The sequence below is a fragment of the Triturus cristatus genome, chromosome 6 (assembly GCF_964204655.1).
Source record: "Triturus cristatus chromosome 6, aTriCri1.1, whole genome shotgun sequence".
NCBI lineage: Eukaryota > Metazoa > Chordata > Amphibia > Caudata > Salamandridae > Triturus > Triturus cristatus.
The window spans coordinates 99199718-99219194 of NC_140589.1; the positions used below are offsets into that span (position 1 = coordinate 99199718).

Below are 19477 nucleotides of genomic sequence, written 5' to 3' on the forward strand. Positions count from 1 at the left end.
AGAGCAGGGAAAAGCAGGTCTCCTTCACTACTAGACTCCTCTTCTATGCCTCCCTGCCGTTCACTCACTCTGTCTTTGTTTCATTCTCTCCTTCCACAACACTCCTTCTCACTCACTCGCTCTATCACTTGTATTTTTGCCCTTGCTCTGCATTCTATAGTGGAAACATCTCTTGAATGAAGCATCTGAAAATGACGTGACATAAAATTTAAAACCTCTTTAATGGAAACCTAAAACATCACAAGACTTAATGTAACCCATTTCTTTCATAAAAAAGATTTTTAAAGTACCCCACAAAACAAATATAAAACACCACGAGTGCTAGAAGAATATTACATTAACGTTAAAGATAGAATAGGGCAAATGCATTTGCAGTTGAAACTGAAGTTTGGTACTTATTCAGATATTATTTACATTGCCAATTTTTAGCTGAGATTCTAAAGGAACTGAGAGAGAAAATGGAATTCAAGTTTTGTCAGAAGTGGGATTCAAACCCACGCCTCCAGGAGAGACTGCGGCCTTAACGCAGCGCCTTAGACCACTCGGCCATCCTTTCCCCATGCTGCATTTTCATCTAAAGGGTGAGAAAGATATTAGGAACCAAAAAATGCACAGAGCTTAGGCCAATAGTGGCTAGAGCAAGAAAAAAACTCACTGCACTCTTCCAAGAAGACAATCCTATAAGCCACTGCGAGGGAAATGATCATATTTCTCAAGAAAAAAATTAGAGTAAACACAGGACTGTCAGAAGTGGGATTTGAACCCACGCCTCCAGAGGAGACTGCGACCTGAACGCAGCGCCTTAGACCACTCGGCCATCCTGACTTGCTTTCCCAGCATCTTCCAGAGGCCAGACAGCCATGCAGGTGAGGTACTGAAAAGGAATGCCCTCAATTTATTTATCCTATTATATGCACTTCCAACAGATCTTTGAACAATCTGTACAGAGCAGGACCTATGGAGAACTCTTTAGAACTTTGAGGCAAACAAAGAGAAAGTGCTATTCACCAGCCACTTGAACGGCTCAAAGCTGCTTTGAAATTGAGACAATAGCCACCTCTTGGCTGGCTAAAGCAATTTCAACAAGGGATCTCAAAGTCACAACATAGGGTGGAGTATGCAAATTTAAGCAGCCCCTGATCAAAGCCCTGAGGAGATTGCTGTAAGTGTGCTGGAGTCCAGTTGTCTACCAGATGAATGGCATTCTTCCAAATTTGCAGGGCCCGTCTGGCCAGGGCATACAAGAGCATGACTCTTCCAGATGACCTCTTACATGGGTCCTATGCTCATTTGGTAAGGATTGCGCTTTGTCAGCAAGACGTTATAGAACCTAAATATATGAGAAACCCCATCTCTCTTGACAAGAGGAGAACGGAATAACGTGCCAGGTGAAGACCAACAGATGCAACTTCCATCAGATGTTAACCTGATAAAGGAGATTAAATCTCCAAAAGGAATGTCAGAAGTGGAATTCGAACCCACGCCTCCAAAGGAGACTGTGGCCTAAACACAGCACCTTAGACCTCTCGGCCATCCTGACAGTATAGGCTTTTAAGAAATGAATAAAAGTTACTCAGAAATGTCTACCTCCATGCAAGCCTGAAATAATTTAAACATTCAAACACAAGGTGCAACTTTATGCACAGGACAATAAACACAGACGAACACATACGAAAGCACTTTATTTCACAGGTATACAGTTTTCATGCTTTTAGAACACCACATACCTCTCACCAGCTATTTAGGGTCCTGTATCCGACTCACAACATTTCCTTGCCTGCAACCTCTCTCTCTACACAAACAACTACAGCACAGGAAGTAGGAAGGCAATAGGTGGGGCAGTTTATGCAAATTTATGCTGCCAATGTGCCTTGCAGATTCATGCAGGATTTCTAGATCCTTGCTGGATACAAGAGAGTAGGCCTTGTTCCAGATAAACTATCCCTAGCAGGGAAAGTCTGAGCACAGGCACTCTTTTGCTCTTTAGCCCCTGGCCTGGGACTCACCCTCACTTGCTGAGGCGTGAAATTCTGCATACCAACTTTGCACAGAAGGTATGTTTGTGGTTGTTTGGGGATGGGTGGGAGGTCAAGAGCAGGGAAAAGCAGGTCTCCTTCACTACTAGACTCCTCTTCTATGCCTCCCTGCCGTTCACTCACTCTGTCTTTGTTTCATTCTCTCCTTCCACAACACTCCTTCTCACTCACTCGCTCTATCACTTGTATTTTTGCCCTTGCTCTGCATTCTATAGTGGAAACATCTCTTGAATGATGCATCTGAAAATGACGTGACATAAAATTTAAAACCTCCTTATTGGAAACCTAAAACATCACAAGACTTAATGTAACCCATTTCTTTCATAAAAAAGATTTTTAAAGTACCCCACAAAACAAATATAAAACACCACGAGTGCTAGAAGAATATTACATTAACGTTAAAGATAGAATAGGGCAAATGCATTTGCAGTTGAAACTGAAGTTTGGTACTTATTCAGATATTATTTACATTGCCAATTTTTAGCTGAGATTCTAAAGGAACTGAGAGAGAAAATGGAATTCAAGTTTTGTCAGAAGTGGGATTCGAACCCACGCCTCCAGGAGAGACTGTGGCCTTAACGCAGCGCCTTAGACCACTCGGCCATCCTGACCCCATGCTGCTTTTTCATCTAAAGGGTGAGAAAGATATTAGGAACCAAAAAATGCACAGAGCTGAGGCCAATAGTGGCTAGAGCAAGAAAAAAACTCACTGCACTCTTCCAAGAAGACAATCCTATAAGCCACTGCGAGGGAAATGATCATATTTCTCAAGAAAATAATTAGAGTAAACACAGGACTGTCAGAAGTGGGATTTGAACCCACGCCTCCAGAGGAGACTGCGACCTGAACGCAGCGCCTTAGACCACTCGGCCATCCTGACTTGCTTTCCCAGCATCTTCCAGAGGCCAGACAGCCATGCAGGTGAGGTACTGAAAAGGAATGCCCTCAATTTATTTATCCTATTATATGCACTTCCAACAGATCTTTGAACAATCTGTACAGAGCAGGACCTATGGAGAACTCTTTAGAACTTTGAGGCGAACAAAGAGAAAGTGCTATTCACCAGCCACTTGAACGGCTCAAAGCTGCTTTGAAATTGAGACAATAGCCACCTCTTGGCTGGCTAAAGCAATTTCAACAAGGGATCTCAAAGTCACAACATAGGGTGGAGTATGCAAATTTAAGCAGCCCCTGATCAAAGCCCTAAGGAAATTGCTGTAAGTGTGCTGGAGTCCAGTTGTCTACCAGATGCATGCCATTCTTCCAAATTTGCAGGGCCCGTCTGGCCAGGGCATACAAGAGCATGACTCTTCCAGATGACCTCTTACATGGGTCCTATGCTCATTTGGTAAGGATTGCGCTTTGTCAGCAAGACGTTATAGAACCTAAATATATGAGAAACCCCATCTCTCTTGACAAGAGGAGAACGGAATAACGTGCCAGGTGAAGACCAACAGATGCAACTTCCATCAGATGTTAACCTGATAAAGGAGATTAAATCTCCAAAAGGAATGTCAGAAGTGGAATTCGAACCCACGCCTCCAAAGGAGACTGTGGCCTAAACACAGCACCTTAGACCTCTCGGCCATCCTGACAGTATAGGCTTTTAAGAAATGAATAAAAGTTACTCAGAAACGTCTACCTCCATGCAAGCCTGAAATAATTTAAACATTCAAACACAAGGTGCAACTTTATGCACAGGACAATAAACACAGAAGAACACATACGAAAGCACTTTATTTCACAGGTATACAGTTTTCATGCTTTTAGAACACCACATACCTCTCACCAGCTATTTAGGGTCCTGTATCCGACTCACAACATTTCCTTGCCTGCAACCTCTCTCTCTACACAAACAACTACAGCACAGGAAGTAGGAAGGTAATAGGTGGGGCAGTTTATGCAAATTTATGCTGCCAATGTGCCTTGCAGATTCATGCAGGATTTCTAGATCCTTGCTGGATACAAGAGAGTAGGCCTTGTTCCAGATAAACTATCCCTAGCAGGGAAAGTCTGAGCACAGGCACTCTTTTGCTCTTTAGCCCCTGGCCTGGGACTTACCCTCACTTGCTGAGGCGTGAAATTCTGCATACCAACTTTGCACAGAAGGTATGTTTGTGGTTGTTTGGGGATGGGTGGGAGGTCAAGAGCAGGGAAAAGCAGGTCTCCTTCACTACTAGACTCCTCTTCTATGCCTCCCTGCCATTCACTCACTCTGTCTTTGTTTCATTCTCTCCTTCCACAACACTCCTTCTCACTCACTCGCTCTATCACTTGTATTTTTGCCCTTGCTCTGCATTTTATAGTGGAAACATCTCTTGAATGAAGCATCTGAAAATGACGTGACATAAAATTTAAAACCTCCTTATTGGAAACCTAAAACATCACAAGACTTAATGTAACCCATTTCTTTCATAAAAAAGATTTTTAAAGTACCCCACAAAACAAATATAAAACACCACGAGTGCTAGAAGAATATTACATTAACGTTAAAGATAGAATAGGGCAAATGCATTTGCAGTTGAAACTGAAGTTTGGTACTTATTCAGATATTATTTACATTGCCAATTTTTAGCTGAGATTCTCAAGGAACTGAGAGAGAAAATGGAATACAAGTTTTGTCAGAAGTGGGATTCGAACCCACGCCTCCAGGAGAGACTGCGGCCTTAACGCAGCGCCTTAGACCACTCGGCCATCCTGACCCCATGCTGCTTTTTCATCTAAAGGGTGAGAAAGATATTAGGAACCAAAAAATGCACAGAGCTTAGGCCAATAGTGGCTAGAGCAAGAAAAAAACTCACTGCACTCTTCCAAGAAGACAATCCTATAAGCCACTGCGAGGGAAATGATCATATTTCTCAAGAAAAAAATTAGAGTAAACACAGGACTGTCAGAAGTGGGATTTGAACCCACGCCTCCAGAGGAGACTGCGACCTGAACGCAGCGCCTTAGACCACTCGGCCATCCTGACTTGCTTTCCCAGCATCTTCCAGAGGCCAGACAGCCATGCAGGTGAGGTACTGAAAAGGAATGCCCTCAATTTATTTATCCTATTATATGCACTTCCAACAGATCTTTGAACAATCTGTACAGAGCAGGACCTATGGAGAACTCTTTAGAACTTTGAGGCGAACAAAGAGAAAGTGCTATTCACCAGCCACTTGAACGGCTCAAAGCTGCTTTGAAATTGAGACAATAGCCACCTCTTGGCTGGCTAAAGCAATTTCAACAAGGGATCTCAAAGTCACAACATAGGGTGGATTATGCAAATTTAAGCAGCCCCTGATCAAAGCCCTAAGGAAATTGCTGTAAGTGTGCTGGAGTCCAGTTGTCTACCAGATGCATGGCATTCTTCCAAATTTGCAGGGCCCGTCTGGCCAGTGCATACAAGAGCATGACTATTCCAGATGACCTCTTACATGGGTCCTATGCTCATTTGGTAAGGATTGCGCTTTGTCAGCAAGACGTTATAGAACCTAAATATATGAGAAACCCCATCTCTCTTGACAAGAGGAGAACGGAATAACGTGCCAAGTGAAGACCAACAGATGCAACTTCCATCAGATGTTAACCTGATAAAGGAGATTAAATCTCCGAAAAGGCATGTCAGAAGTGGGATTCGAACCCACGCCTCCAAAGGAGACTGTGGCCTACACACAGCGCCTTAGACCTCTCGGCCATCCTGACAGTATAGGCTTTTAAGAAATGAATAAAAGTTACTCAGAAACGTCTACCTCCATGCAAGCCTGAAATAATTTAAACCTTCAAACACAAGGTGCAACTTTATGCACAGGACAATAAACACAGAAGAACACATACGAAAGCACTTTATTTCACAGGTATACAGTTTTCATGCTTTTAGAACACCACATACCTCTCACCAGCTATTTAGGGTCCTGTATCCGACTCACAACATTTCCTTGCCTGCGACCTCTCTCTCTACACAAACAACTACAGCACAGGAAGTAGGAAGGCAATAGGTGGGGCAGTTTATGCAAATTTATGCTGCCAATGTGCCTTGCAGATTCATGCAGGATTTCTAGATCCTTGCTGGATACAAGAGAGTAGGCCTTGTTCCAGATAAACTATCCCTAGCAGGGAAAGTCTGAGCACAGGCACTCTTTTGCTCTTTAGCCCCTGGCCTGGGACTCACCCTCACTTGCTGAGGCATGAAATTCTGCATACCAACTTTGCACAGAAGGTATGTTTGTGGTTGTTTGGGGATGGGTGGGAGGTCAAGAGCAGGGAAAAGCAGGTCTCCTTCACTACTAGACTACTCTTCTATGCCTCCCTGCCGTTCACTCACTCTGTCTTTGTTTCATTCTCTCCTTCCACAACACTCCTTCTCACTCACTCGCTCTATCACTTGTATTTTTGCCCTTGCTCTGCATTCTATAGTGGAAACATCTCTTGAATGAAGCATCTGAAAATGACGTGACATAAAATTTAAAACCTCCTTATTGGAAACCTAAAACATCACAAGACTTAATGTAACCCATTTCTTTCATAAAAAAGATTTTTAAAGTACCCCACAAAACAAATATAAAACACCACGAGTGCTAGAAGAATATTACATTAACGTTAAAGATAGAATAGGGCAAATGCATTTGCAGTTGAAACTGAAGTTTGGTACTTATTCAGATATTATTTACATTGCCAATTTTTAGCTGAGATTCTAAAGGAACTGAGAGAGAAAATGGAATTCAAGTTTTGTCAGAAGTGGGATTCGAACCCACGCCTCCAGGAGAGACTGCGGCCTTAATGCAGCACATTAGACCACTCGGCCATCCTGACCCCATGCTGCATTTTCATCTAAAGGGTGAGAAAGATATTAGGAACCAAAAAATGCACAGAGCTTAGGCCAATAGTGGCTAGAGCAAGAAAAAAACTCACTGCACTCTTCCAAGAAGACAATCCTATAAGCCACTGCGAGGGAAATGATCATATTTCTCAAGAAAAAAATTAGAGTAAACAGTGGACTGTCAGAAGTGGGATTTGAACCCACGCCTCCAGAGGAGACTGCGACCTGAACGCAGCGCCTTAGACCACTCGGCCATCCTGACTTGCTTTCCCAGCATCTTCCAGAGGCCAGACAGCAATGCAGGTGAGGTACTGAAAAGGAATGCCCTCAATTTATTTATCCTATTATATGTACTTCCAACAGATCTTTGAACAATCTGTACAGAGCAGGACCTATGGAGAACTCTTTAGAACTTTGAGGCGAACAAAGAGAAAGTGCTATTCACCAGCCACTTGAACGGCTCAAAGCTGCTTTGAAATTGAGACAATAGCCACCTCTTGGCTGGCTAAAGCAATTTCAACAAGGGATCTCAAAGTCACAACATAGGGTGGAGTATGCAAATTTAAGCAGCCCCTGATCAAAGCCCTGAGGAAATTGCTGTAAGTGTGCTGGAGTCCAGTTGTCTACCAGATGAATGGCATTCTTCCAAATTTGCTGGGCCCGTCTGGCCAGGGCATACAAGAGCATGACTCTTCCAGATGACCTCTTACATGGGTCCTATGCTCATTTGGTAAGGATTGCGCTTTGTCAGCAAGACGTTATAGAACCTAAATATATGAGAAACCCCATCTCTCTTGACAAGAGGAGAACGGAATAACGTGCCAAGTGAAGACCAACAGATGCAACTTCCATCAGATGTTAACCTGATAAAGGAGATTAAATCTCCAAAAGGCATGTCAGAAGTGGGATTCGAACCCACGCCTCCAAAGGAGACTGTGGCCTAAACACAGCGCCTTAGACCTCTCGGCCATCCTGACAGTATATGCTTTTAAGAAATGAATAAAAGTTACTCAGAAACGTCTACCTCAATGCAAGCCTGAAATAATTTAAACCTTCAAACACAAGGTGCAACTTTATGCACAGGACAATAAACACAGAAGAACACATACGAAAGCACTTTATTTCACAGGTATACAGTTTTCATGCTTTTAGAACACCACATACCTCTCACCAGCTAATTAGGGTCCTGTATCCGACTCACAACATTTCCTTGCCTGCGACCTCTCTCTCTACACAAACAACTACAGCACAGGAAGTAGGAAGGCAATAGGTGGGGCAGTTTATGCAAATTTATGCTGCCAATGTGCCTTGCAGATTCATGCAGGATTTCTAGATCCTTGCTGGATACAAGAGAGTAGGCCTTGTTCCAGATAAACTATCCCTAGCAGGGAAAGTCTGAGCACAGGCACTCTTTTGCTCTTTAGCCCCTGGCCTGGGACTCACCCTCACTTGCTGAGGCGTGAAATTCTGCATATCAACTTTGCACAAAAGGTATGTTTGTGGTTGTTTGGGAATGGGTGGGAGGTCAAGAGCAGGGAAAAGCAGGTCTCCTTCACTTCTAGACTCCTCTTCTATGCCTCCCTGCCATTCACTCACTCTGTCTTTGTTTCATTCTCTCCTTCCACAACACTCCTTCTCACTCACTCGCTCTATCACTTGTATTTTTGCCCTTGCTCTGCATTCTATAGTGGAAACATCTCTTGAATGAAGCATCTGAAAATGACGTGACATAAAATTTAAAACCTCCTTATTGGAAACCTAAAACATCACAAGACTTAATGTAACCCATTTCTTTCATAAAAAAGATTTTTAAAGTACCCCACAAAAGAAATATAAAACACCACGAGTGCTAGAAGAATATAACATTAACGTTAAAGATAGAATAGGGCAAATGCATTTGCAGTTGAAACTGAAGTTTGGTACTTATTCAGATATTATTTACATTGCCAATTTTTAGCTGAGATTCTAAAGGAACTGAGAGAGAAAATGGAATTAAAGTTTTGTCAGAAGTGGGATTTGAACCAACGCCTCCAGGAGAGACTGCGGCCTTAACGCAGCGCCTTAGACCACTCGGCTATCCTGACCCCATGCTGCTTTTTCATCTAAAGGGTGAGAAAGATATTAGGAACCAAAAAATGCACAGAGCTTAGGCCAATAGTGGCTAGAGCAAGAAAAAAACTCACTGCACTCTTCCAAGAAGACAATCCTATAAGCCACTGCGAGGGAAATGATCATATTTCTCAAGAAAATAATTAGAGTAAACAAAGGACTGTCAGAAGTGGGATTTGAACCCACGCCTCCAGAGGAGACTGCGACCTGAACGCAGCGCCTTAGACCACTCGGCCATCCTGACTTGCTTTCCCAGCATCTTCCAGAGGCCAGACAGCCATGCAGGTGAGGTACTGAAAAGGAATGCCCTCAATTTATTTATCCTAGCATATGCACTTCCAACAGATCTTTGAACAATCTGTACAGAGCAGGACCTATGGAGAACTCTTTAGAACTTTGAGGCGAACAAAGAGAAAGTGCTATTCACCAGCCACTTGAACGGCTCAAAGCTGCTTTGAAATTGAGACAATAGCCACCTCTTGGCTGGCTAAAGCAATTTCAACAAGGGATCTCAAAGTCACAACATAGGGTGGAGTATGCAAATTTAAGCAGCCCCTGATCAAAGCCCTAAGGAAATTGCTGTAAGTGTGCTGGAGTCCAGTTGTCTACCAGATGCATGGCATTCTTCCAAATTTGCAGGGCCCGTCTGGCCAGGGCATACAAGAGCATGACTCTTCCAGATGACCTCTTACATGGGTCCTCTGCTCATTTGGTAAGGATTGCGCTTTGTCAGCAAGACGTTATAGAACCTAAATATATGAGAAACCCCATCTCTCTTGACAAGAGGAGAACGGAATAACGTGCCAAGTGAAGACCAACAGATGCAACTTCCATCAGATGTTAACCTGATAAAGGAGATTAAATCTCCAAAAGGCATGTCAGAAGTGGGATTCGAACCCACGCCTCCAAAGGAGACTGTGGCCTAAACACAGCGCCTTAGACCTCTCGGCCATCCTGACAGTATAGGCTTTTAAGAAATGAATAAAAGTTACTCAGAAACGTCTACCTCCATGCAAGCCTGAAATAATTTAAACCTTCAAACACAAGGTGCAACTTTATGCACAGGACAATAAACACAGAAGAACACATACGAAAGCACTTTATTTCACAGGTATACAGTTTTCATGCTTTTAGAACACCACATACCTCTCACCAGCTATTTAGGGTCCTGTATCCGACTCACAACATTTCCTTGCCTGCGACCTCTCTCTCTACACAAACAACTACAGCACAGGAAGTAGGAAGGCAATAGGTGGGGCAGTTTATGCAAATTTATGCTGCCAATGTGCCTTGCAGATTCATGCAGGATTTCTAGAACCTTGCTGGATACAAGAGAGTAGGCCTTGTTCCAGATAAACTATCCCTAGCAGGGAAAGTCTGAGCACAGGCACTCTTTTGCTCTTTAGCCCCTGGCCTGGGACTCACCCTCACTTGCTGAGGCGTGAAATTCTGCATACCAACTTTGCACAGAAGGTATGTTTGTGGTTGTTTGGGGATGGGTGGGAGGTCAAGAGCAGGGAAAAGCAGGTCTCCTTCACTACTAGACTCCTCTTCTATGCCTCCCTGCCGTTCACTCACTCTGTCTTTGTTTCATTCTCTCCTTCATCAACACTCCTTCTCACTCACTCGCTCTATCACTTGTATTTTTGCCCTTGCTCTGCATTCTATAGTGGAAACATCTCTTGAATGAAGCATCTGAAAATGACGTGACATAAAATTTAAAACCTCTTTATTGGAAACCTAAAACATCACAAGACTTAATGTAACCCATTTCTTTCATAAAAAAGATTTTTAAAGTACCCCACAAAACAAATATAAAACACCACGAGTGCTAGAAGAATATTACATTAACGTTAAAGATAGAATAGGGCAAATGCATTTGCAGTTGAAACTGAAGTTTGGTACTTATTCAGATATTATTTACATTGCCAATTTTTAGCTGAGATTCTAAAGGAACTGAGAGAGAAAATGGAATTCAAGTTTTGTCAGAAGTGGGATTCAAACCCACGCCTCCAGGAGAGACTGCGGCCTTAACGCAGCGCCTTAGACCACTCGGCCATCCTTTCCCCATGCTGCATTTTCATCTAAAGGGTGAGAAAGATATTAGGAACCAAAAAATGCACAGAGCTTAGGCCAATAGTGGCTAGAGCAAGAAAAAAACTCACTGCACTCTTCCAAGAAGACAATCCTATAAGCCACTGCGAGGGAAATGATCATATTTCTCAAGAAAAAAATTAGAGTAAACACAGGACTGTCAGAAGTGGGATTTGAACCCACGCCTCCAGAGGAGACTGCGACCTGAACGCAGCGCCTTAGACCACTCGGCCATCCTGACTTGCTTTCCCAGCATCTTCCAGAGGCCAGACAGCCATGCAGGTGAGGTACTGAAAAGGAATGCCCTCAATTTATTTATCCTATTATATGCACTTCCAACAGATCTTTGAACAATCTGTACAGAGCAGGACCTATGGAGAACTCTTTAGAACTTTGAGGCAAACAAAGAGAAAGTGCTATTCACCAGCCACTTGAACGGCTCAAAGCTGCTTTGAAATTGAGACAATAGCCACCTCTTGGCTGGCTAAAGCAATTTCAACAAGGGATCTCAAAGTCACAACATAGGGTGGAGTATGCAAATTTAAGCAGCCCCTGATCAAAGCCCTGAGGAGATTGCTGTAAGTGTGCTGGAGTCCAGTTGTCTACCAGATGAATGGCATTCTTCCAAATTTGCAGGGCCCGTCTGGCCAGGGCATACAAGAGCATGACTCTTCCAGATGACCTCTTACATGGGTCCTATGCTCATTTGGTAAGGATTGCGCTTTGTCAGCAAGACGTTATAGAACCTAAATATATGAGAAACCCCATCTCTCTTGACAAGAGGAGAACGGAATAACGTGCCAGGTGAAGACCAACAGATGCAACTTCCATCAGATGTTAACCTGATAAAGGAGATTAAATCTCCAAAAGGAATGTCAGAAGTGGAATTCGAACCCACGCCTCCAAAGGAGACTGTGGCCTAAACACAGCACCTTAGACCTCTCGGCCATCCTGACAGTATAGGCTTTTAAGAAATGAATAAAAGTTACTCAGAAATGTCTACCTCCATGCAAGCCTGAAATAATTTAAACATTCAAACACAAGGTGCAACTTTATGCACAGGACAATAAACACAGACGAACACATACGAAAGCACTTTATTTCACAGGTATACAGTTTTCATGCTTTTAGAACACCACATACCTCTCACCAGCTATTTAGGGTCCTGTATCCGACTCACAACATTTCCTTGCCTGCAACCTCTCTCTCTACACAAACAACTACAGCACAGGAAGTAGGAAGGCAATAGGTGGGGCAGTTTATGCAAATTTATGCTGCCAATGTGCCTTGCAGATTCATGCAGGATTTCTAGATCCTTGCTGGATACAAGAGAGTAGGCCTTGTTCCAGATAAACTATCCCTAGCAGGGAAAGTCTGAGCACAGGCACTCTTTTGCTCTTTAGCCCCTGGCCTGGGACTCAACCTCACTTGCTGAGGCGTGAAATTCTGCATACCAACTTTGCACAGAAGGTATGTTTGTGGTTGTTTGGGGATGGGTGGGAGGGCAAGAGCAGGGAAAAGCAGGTCTCCTTCACTACTAGACTCCTCTTCTATGCCTCCCTGCCATTCACTCACTCTGTCTTTGTTTCATTCTCTCCTTCCACAACACTCCTTCTCACTCACTCGCTCTATCACTTGTATTTTTGCCCTTGCTCTGCATTTTATAGTGGAAACATCTCTTGAATGAAGCATCTGAAAATGACGTGACATAAAATTTAAAACCTCCTTATTGGAAACCTAAAACATCACAAGACTTAATGTAACCCATTTCTTTCATAAAAAAGATTTTTAAAGTACCCCACAAAACAAATATAAAACACCACGAGTGCTAGAAGAATATTACATTAACGTTAAAGATAGAATAGGGCAAATGCATTTGCAGTTGAAACTGAAGTTTGGTGCTTATTCAGATATTATTTACATTGCCAATTTTTAGCTGAGATTCTCAAGGAACTGAGAGAGAAAATGGAATACAAGTTTTGTCAGAAGTGGGATTCGAACCCACGCCTCCAGGAGAGACTGCGGCCTTAACGCAGTGCCTTAGACCACTCGGCCATCCTGACCCCATGCTGCTTTTTCATCTAAAGGGTGAGAAAGATATTAGGAACCAAAAAATGCACAGAGCTTAGGCCAATAGTGGCTAGAGCAAGAAAAAAACTCACTGCACTCTTCCAAGAAGACAATCCTATAAGCCACTGCGAGGGAAATGATCATATTTCTCAAGAAAAAAATTAGAGAAACACAGGACTGTCAGAAGTGGGATTTGAACCCACGCCTCCAGAGGAGACTGCGACCTGAACGCAGCGCCTTAGACCACTCGGCCATCCTGACTTGCTTTCCCAGCATCTTCCAGAGGCCAGACAGCCATGCAGGTGAGGTACTGAAAAGGAATGCCCTCAATTTATTTATCCTATTATATGCACTTCCAACAGATCTTTGAACAATCTGTACAGAGCAGGACCTATGGAGAACTCTTTAGAACTTTGAGGCGAACAAAGAGAAAGTGCTATTCACCAGCCACTTGAACGGCTCAAAGCTGCTTTGAAATTGAGACAATAGCCACCTCTTGGCTGGCTAAAGCAATTTCAACAAGGGATCTCAAAGTCACAACATAGGGTGGAGTATGCAAATTTAAGCAGCCCCTGATCAAAGCCCTTAGGAAATTGCTGTAAGTGTGCTGGAGTCCAGTTGTCTACCAGATGCATGGCATTCTTCCAAATTTGCAGGGCCCGTCTGGCCAGTGCATACAAGAGCATGACTATTCCAGATGACCTCTTACATGGGTCCTATGCTCATTTGGTAAGGATTGCGCTTTGTCAGCAAGACGTTATAGAACCTAAATATATGAGAAACCCCATCTCTCTTGACAAGAGGAGAACGGAATAACGTGCCAAGTGAAGACCAACAGATGCAACTTCCATCAGATGTTAACCTGATAAAGGAGATTAAATCTCCAAAAGGCATGTCAGAAGTGGGATTCGAACCCACGCCTCCAAAGGAGACTGTGGCCTACACACAGCGCCTTAGACCTCTCGGCCATCCTGACAGTATAGGCTTTTAAGAAATGAATAAAAGTTACTCAGAAACGTCTACCTCCATGCAAGCCTGAAATAATTTAAACCTTCAAACACAAGGTGCAACTTTATGCACAGGACAATAAACACAGAAGAACACATACGAAAGCACTTTATTTCACAGGTATACAGTTTTCATGCTTTTAGAACACCACATACCTCTCACCAGCTATTTAGGGTCCTGTATCCGACTCACAACATTTCCTTGCCTGCGACCTCTCTCTCTACACAAACAACTACAGCACAGGAAGTAGGAAGGCAATAGGTGGGGCAGTTTATGCAAATTTATGCTGCCAATGTGCCTTGCAGATTCATGCAGGATTTCTAGATCCTTGCTGGATACAAGAGAGTAGGCCTTGTTCCAGATAAACTATCCCTAGCAGGGAAAGTCTGAGCACAGGCACTCTTTTGCTCTTTAGCCCCTGGCCTGGGACTCACCCTCACTTGCTGAGGCATGAAATTCTGCATACCAACTTTGCACAGAAGGTATGTTTGTGGTTGTTTGGGGATGGGTGGGAGGTCAAGAGCAGGGAAAAGCAGGTCTCCTTCACTACTAGACTACTCTTCTATGCCTCCCTGCCGTTCACTCACTCTGTCTTTGTTTCATTCTCTCCTTCCACAACACTCCTTCTCACTCACTCGCTCTATCACTTGTATTTTTGCCCTTGCTCTGCATTCTATAGTGGAAACATCTCTTGAATGAAGCATCTGAAAATGACGTGACATAAAATTTAAAACCTCCTTATTGGAAACCTAAAACATCACAAGACTTAATGTAACCCATTTCTTTCATAAAAAAGATTTTTAAAGTACCCCACAAAACAAATATAAAACACCACGAATGCTAGAAGAATATTACATTAACGTTAAAGATAGAATAGGGCAAATGCATTTGCAGTTGAAACTGAAGTTTGGTACTTATTCAGATATTATTTACATTGCCAATTTTTAGCTGAGATTCTAAAGGAACTGAGAGAGAAAATGGAATTCAAGTTTTGCCAGAAGTGGGATTCGAACCCACGCCTCCAGGAGAGACTGCGGCCTTAACGCAGCACCTTAGACCACTCGGCCATCCTGACCCCATGCTGCATTTTCATCTAAAGGGTGAGAAAGATATTAGGAACCAAAAAATGCACAGAGCTTAGGCCAATAGTGGCTAGAGCAAGAAAAAAACTCACTGCACTCTTCCAAGAAGACAATCCTATAAGCCACTGCGAGGGAAATGATCATATTTCTCAAGAAAAAATTAGAGTAAACAGAGGAATGTCAGAAGTGGGATTTGAACCCACGCCTCCAGAGGAGACTGCGACCTGAACGCAGCGCCTTAGACCACTCGGCCATCCTGACTTGCTTTCCCAGCATCTTCCAGAGGCCAGACAGCAATGCAGGTGAGGTACTGAAAAGGAATGCCCTCAATTTATTTATCCTATTATATGCACTTCCAACAGATCTTTGAACAATCTGTACAGAGCAGGACCTATGGAGAACTCTTTAGAACTTTGAGGCGAACAAAGAGAAAGTGCTATTCACCAGCCACTTGAACGGCTCAAAGCTGCTTTGAAATTGAGACAATAGCCACCTCTTGGCTGGCTAAAGCAATTTCAACAAGGGATCTCAAAGTCACAACATAGGGTGGAGTATGCAAATTTAAGCAGCCCCTGATCAAAGCCCTGAGGAAATTGCTGTAAGTGTGCTGGAGTCCAGTTGTCTACCAGATGAATGGCATTCTTCCAAATTTGCTGGGCCCGTCTGGCCAGGGCATACAAGAGCATGACTCTTCCAGATGACCTCTTACATGGGTCCTATGCTCATTTGGTAAGGATTGCGCTTTGTCAGCAAGACGTTATAGAACCTAAATATATGAGAAACCCCATCTCTCTTGACAAGAGGAGAACGGAATAACGTGCCAAGTGAAGACCAACAGATGCAACTTCCATCAGATGTTAACCTGATAAAGGAGATTAAATCTCCAAAAGGCATGTCAGAAGTGGGATTCGAACCCACGCCTCCAAAGGAGACTGTGGCCTAAACACAGCGCCATAGACCTCTCGGCCATCCTGACAGTATATGCTTTTAAGAAATGAATAAAAGTTACTCAGAAACGTCTACCTCAATGCAAGCCTGAAATAATTTAAACCTTCAAACACAAGGTGCAACTTTATGCACAGGACAATAAACACAGAAGAACACATACGAAAGCACTTTATTTCACAGGTATACAGTTTTCATGCTTTTAGAACACCACATACCTCTCACCAGCTAATTAGGGTCCTGTATCCGACTCACAACATTTCCTTGCCTGCGACCTCTCTCTCTACACAAACAACTACAGCACAGGAAGTAGGTAGGCAATAGGTGGGGCAGTTTATGCAAATTTATGCTGCCAATGTGCCTTGCAGATTCATGCAGGATTTCTAGATCCTTGCTGGATACAAGAGAGTAGGCCTTGTTCCAGATAAACTATCCCTAGCAGGGAAAGTCTGAGCACAGGCACTCTTTTGCTCTTTAGCCCCTGGCCTGTGACTCACCCTCACTTGCTGAGGCGTGAAATTCTGCATACCAACTTTGCACAGAAGGTATGTTTGTGGTTGTTTGGGGATGGGTGGGAGGTCAAGAGCAGGGAAAAGCAGGTCTCCTTCACTACTAGACTACTCTTCTATGCCTCCCTGCCGTTCACTCACTCTGTCTTTGTTTCATTCTGTCCTTCCACAACACTCCTTCTCACTCACTCGCTCTATCACTTGTATTTTTGCCCTTGCTCTGCATTCTATAGTGGAAACATCTCTTGATTGAAGCATCTGAAAATGACGTGACATAAAATTTAAAACCTCCTTATTGGAAACCTAAAACATCACAAGACTTAATGTAACCCATTTCTTTCATAAAAAAGATTTTTAAAGTACCCCACAAAAGAAATATAAAACACCACGAGTGCTAGAAGAATATTACATTAACGTTAAAGATAGAATAGGGCAAATGCATTTGCAGTTGAAACTGAAGTTTGGTACTTATTCAGATATTATTTACATTGCCAATTTTTAGCTGAGATTCTAAAGGAACTGAGAGAGAAAATGGAATTCAAGTTTTGTCAGAAGTGGGATTCGAACCCACGCCTCCAGGAGAGACTGCGGCCTTAACGCAGCGCCTTAGACCACTCGGCCATCCTGACCCCATGGTGCTTTTTCATCTAAAGGGTGAGAAAGATATTAGGAACCAAAAAATGCACAGAGCTTAGGCCAATAGTGGCTAGAGCAAGAAAAAAACTCACTGCACTCTTCCAAGAAGACAATCCTATAAGCCACTGCGAGGGAAATGATCATATTTCTCAAGAAAAAAATTAGAGTAAACAGAGGACTGTCAGAAGTGGGATTTGAACCCACGCCTCCAGAGGAGACCGCGACCTGAACGAAGCGCCTTAGACCACTCGGCCATACTGACTTGCTTTCCCAGCATCTTCCAGAGGCCAGACAGCAATGCAGGTGAGGTACTGAAAAGGAATGCCCTCAATTTATTTATCCTATTATATGCACTTCCAACAGATCTTTGAACAATCTGTACAGAGCAGGACCTATGGAGAACTCTTTAGAACTTTGAGGCGAACAAAGAGAAAGTGCTATTCACCAGCCACTTGAACGGCTCAAAGCTGCTTTGAAATTGAGACAATAGCCACCTCTTGGCTGGCTAAAGCAATTTCAACAAGGGATCTCAAAGTCACAACATAGGGTGGAGTATGCAAATTTAAGCAGCCCCTGATCAAAGCCCTGAGGAAATTGCTGTAAGTGTGCTGGAGTCCAGTTGTCTACCAGATGAATGGCATTCTTCCAAATTTGCTGGGCCCGTCTGGCCAGGGCATACAAGAGCATGACTCTTCCAGATGACCTCTTACATGGGTCCTATGCTCATTTGGTAAGGATTGCGCTTTGTCAGCAAGACGTTATAGAACCTAAATATATGAGAAACCCCATCTCTCTTGACAAGAGGAGAACGGAATAACGTGCCAAGTGAAGACCAACAGATGCAACTTCCATCAGATGTTAACCTGATAAAGGAGATTAAATCTCCAAAAGGCATGTCAGAAGTGGGATTCGAACCCACGCCTCCAAAGGAGACTGTGGCCTAAACACAGCGCCTTAGACCTCTCGGCCATCCTGACAGTATATGCTTTTAAGAAATGAATAAAAGTTACTCAGAAACGTCTACCTCAATGCAAGCCTGAAATAATTTAAACCTTCAAACACAAGGTGCAACTTTATGCACAGGACAATAAACACAGAAGAACACATACGAAAGCACTTTCTATCACAGGTATACAGTTTTCATGCTTTTAGAACACCACATACCTCTCACCAGCTATTTAGGGTCCTGTATCCGACTCACAACATTTCCTTGCCTGCGACCTCTCTCTCTACACAAACAACTACAGCACAGGAAGTAGGAAGGCAATAGGTGGGGCAGTTTATGCAAATTTATGCTGCCAATGTGCCTTGCAGATTCATGCAGGATTTCTAGATCCTTGCTGGATACAAGAGAGTAGGCCTTGTTCCAGATAAACTATCCCTAGCAGGGAAAGTCTGAGCACAGGCACTCTTTTGCTCTTTAGCCCCTGGCCTGGGACTCACCCTCACTTGCTGAGGCGTGAAATTCTGCATACCAACTTTGCACAGAAGGTATGTTTGTGGTTGTTTGGGGATGGGTGGGAGGTCAAGAGCAGGGAAAAGCAGGTCTCCTTCACTACTAGACTCCTCTTCTATGCCTCCCTGCCATTCACTCACTCTGTCTTTGTTTCATTCTCTCCTTCCACAACACTCCTTCTCACTCACTCGCTCTATCACTTGTATTTTTGCCCTTGCTCTGCATTCTATAGTGGAAACATCTCTTGAATGAAGCATCTGAAAATGACGTGACATAAAATTTAAAACCTCCTTATTGGAAACCTAAAACATCACAAGACTTAATGTAACCCATTTCTTTCATAAAAAAGATTTTTAAAGTACCCCACAAAAGAAATATAAAACACCACGAGTGCTAGAAGAATATTACATTAACGTTAAAGATAGAATAGGGCAAATGCATTTGCAGTTGAAACTGAAGTTTGGTACTTATTCAGATATTATTTACATTGCCAATTTTTAGCTGAGATTCTAAAGGAACTGAGAGAGAAAATGGAATTCAAGTTTTGTCAGAAGTGGGATTCGAACCCACGCCTCCAGGAGAGACTGCGGCCTTAACGCAGCGCCTTAGACCACTCGGCCATCCTGACCCCATGCTGCTTTTTCATCTAAAGGGTGAGAAAGATATTAGGAACCAAAAAATGCACAGAGCTGAGGCCAATAGTGGCTAGAGCAAGAAAAAAACTCACTGCA

General features: G+C 43.2%; 18 non-coding genes across 18 annotated transcripts; all 18 read right to left on the bottom strand.

The window, feature by feature from the left end:
* Nucleotides 1-742: 742 nt before the first annotated feature.
* TRNAL-CAG (transfer RNA leucine (anticodon CAG)) lies at nucleotides 743-825 on the bottom strand. Its single transcript has one exon. It is a non-coding gene; the product is annotated as a tRNA-Leu (tRNA).
* Nucleotides 826-2564: 1739 nt separating this feature from the next.
* Nucleotides 2565-2647, bottom strand: TRNAL-AAG (transfer RNA leucine (anticodon AAG)). The gene has a single exon. It is a non-coding gene; the product is annotated as a tRNA-Leu (tRNA).
* A 186-nt stretch (nucleotides 2648-2833) lies between these two features.
* TRNAL-CAG (transfer RNA leucine (anticodon CAG)) lies at nucleotides 2834-2916 on the bottom strand. Its single transcript has one exon. It is a non-coding gene; the product is annotated as a tRNA-Leu (tRNA).
* Nucleotides 2917-4655: 1739 nt separating this feature from the next.
* Nucleotides 4656-4738, bottom strand: TRNAL-AAG (transfer RNA leucine (anticodon AAG)). The gene has a single exon. It is a non-coding gene; the product is annotated as a tRNA-Leu (tRNA).
* A 186-nt stretch (nucleotides 4739-4924) lies between these two features.
* TRNAL-CAG (transfer RNA leucine (anticodon CAG)) lies at nucleotides 4925-5007 on the bottom strand. The gene has a single exon. It is a non-coding gene; the product is annotated as a tRNA-Leu (tRNA).
* A 2009-nt stretch (nucleotides 5008-7016) lies between these two features.
* On the bottom strand, nucleotides 7017-7099 carry TRNAL-CAG (transfer RNA leucine (anticodon CAG)). The gene has a single exon. It is a non-coding gene; the product is annotated as a tRNA-Leu (tRNA).
* Nucleotides 7100-7731: 632 nt separating this feature from the next.
* On the bottom strand, nucleotides 7732-7814 carry TRNAL-UAG (transfer RNA leucine (anticodon UAG)). Its single transcript has one exon. It is a non-coding gene; the product is annotated as a tRNA-Leu (tRNA).
* Nucleotides 7815-9107: 1293 nt separating this feature from the next.
* TRNAL-CAG (transfer RNA leucine (anticodon CAG)) lies at nucleotides 9108-9190 on the bottom strand. Its single transcript has one exon. It is a non-coding gene; the product is annotated as a tRNA-Leu (tRNA).
* Nucleotides 9191-9822: 632 nt separating this feature from the next.
* On the bottom strand, nucleotides 9823-9905 carry TRNAL-UAG (transfer RNA leucine (anticodon UAG)). The gene has a single exon. It is a non-coding gene; the product is annotated as a tRNA-Leu (tRNA).
* Nucleotides 9906-11198: 1293 nt separating this feature from the next.
* On the bottom strand, nucleotides 11199-11281 carry TRNAL-CAG (transfer RNA leucine (anticodon CAG)). Its single transcript has one exon. It is a non-coding gene; the product is annotated as a tRNA-Leu (tRNA).
* A 1739-nt stretch (nucleotides 11282-13020) lies between these two features.
* On the bottom strand, nucleotides 13021-13103 carry TRNAL-AAG (transfer RNA leucine (anticodon AAG)). The gene has a single exon. It is a non-coding gene; the product is annotated as a tRNA-Leu (tRNA).
* Nucleotides 13104-13288: 185 nt separating this feature from the next.
* TRNAL-CAG (transfer RNA leucine (anticodon CAG)) lies at nucleotides 13289-13371 on the bottom strand. The gene has a single exon. It is a non-coding gene; the product is annotated as a tRNA-Leu (tRNA).
* A 1739-nt stretch (nucleotides 13372-15110) lies between these two features.
* TRNAL-AAG (transfer RNA leucine (anticodon AAG)) lies at nucleotides 15111-15193 on the bottom strand. The gene has a single exon. It is a non-coding gene; the product is annotated as a tRNA-Leu (tRNA).
* A 185-nt stretch (nucleotides 15194-15378) lies between these two features.
* TRNAL-CAG (transfer RNA leucine (anticodon CAG)) lies at nucleotides 15379-15461 on the bottom strand. Its single transcript has one exon. It is a non-coding gene; the product is annotated as a tRNA-Leu (tRNA).
* Nucleotides 15462-16093: 632 nt separating this feature from the next.
* TRNAL-UAG (transfer RNA leucine (anticodon UAG)) lies at nucleotides 16094-16176 on the bottom strand. The gene has a single exon. It is a non-coding gene; the product is annotated as a tRNA-Leu (tRNA).
* A 1024-nt stretch (nucleotides 16177-17200) lies between these two features.
* Nucleotides 17201-17283, bottom strand: TRNAL-AAG (transfer RNA leucine (anticodon AAG)). The gene has a single exon. It is a non-coding gene; the product is annotated as a tRNA-Leu (tRNA).
* A 901-nt stretch (nucleotides 17284-18184) lies between these two features.
* Nucleotides 18185-18267, bottom strand: TRNAL-UAG (transfer RNA leucine (anticodon UAG)). The gene has a single exon. It is a non-coding gene; the product is annotated as a tRNA-Leu (tRNA).
* A 1024-nt stretch (nucleotides 18268-19291) lies between these two features.
* TRNAL-AAG (transfer RNA leucine (anticodon AAG)) lies at nucleotides 19292-19374 on the bottom strand. The gene has a single exon. It is a non-coding gene; the product is annotated as a tRNA-Leu (tRNA).
* Nucleotides 19375-19477: the final 103 nt, after the last annotated feature.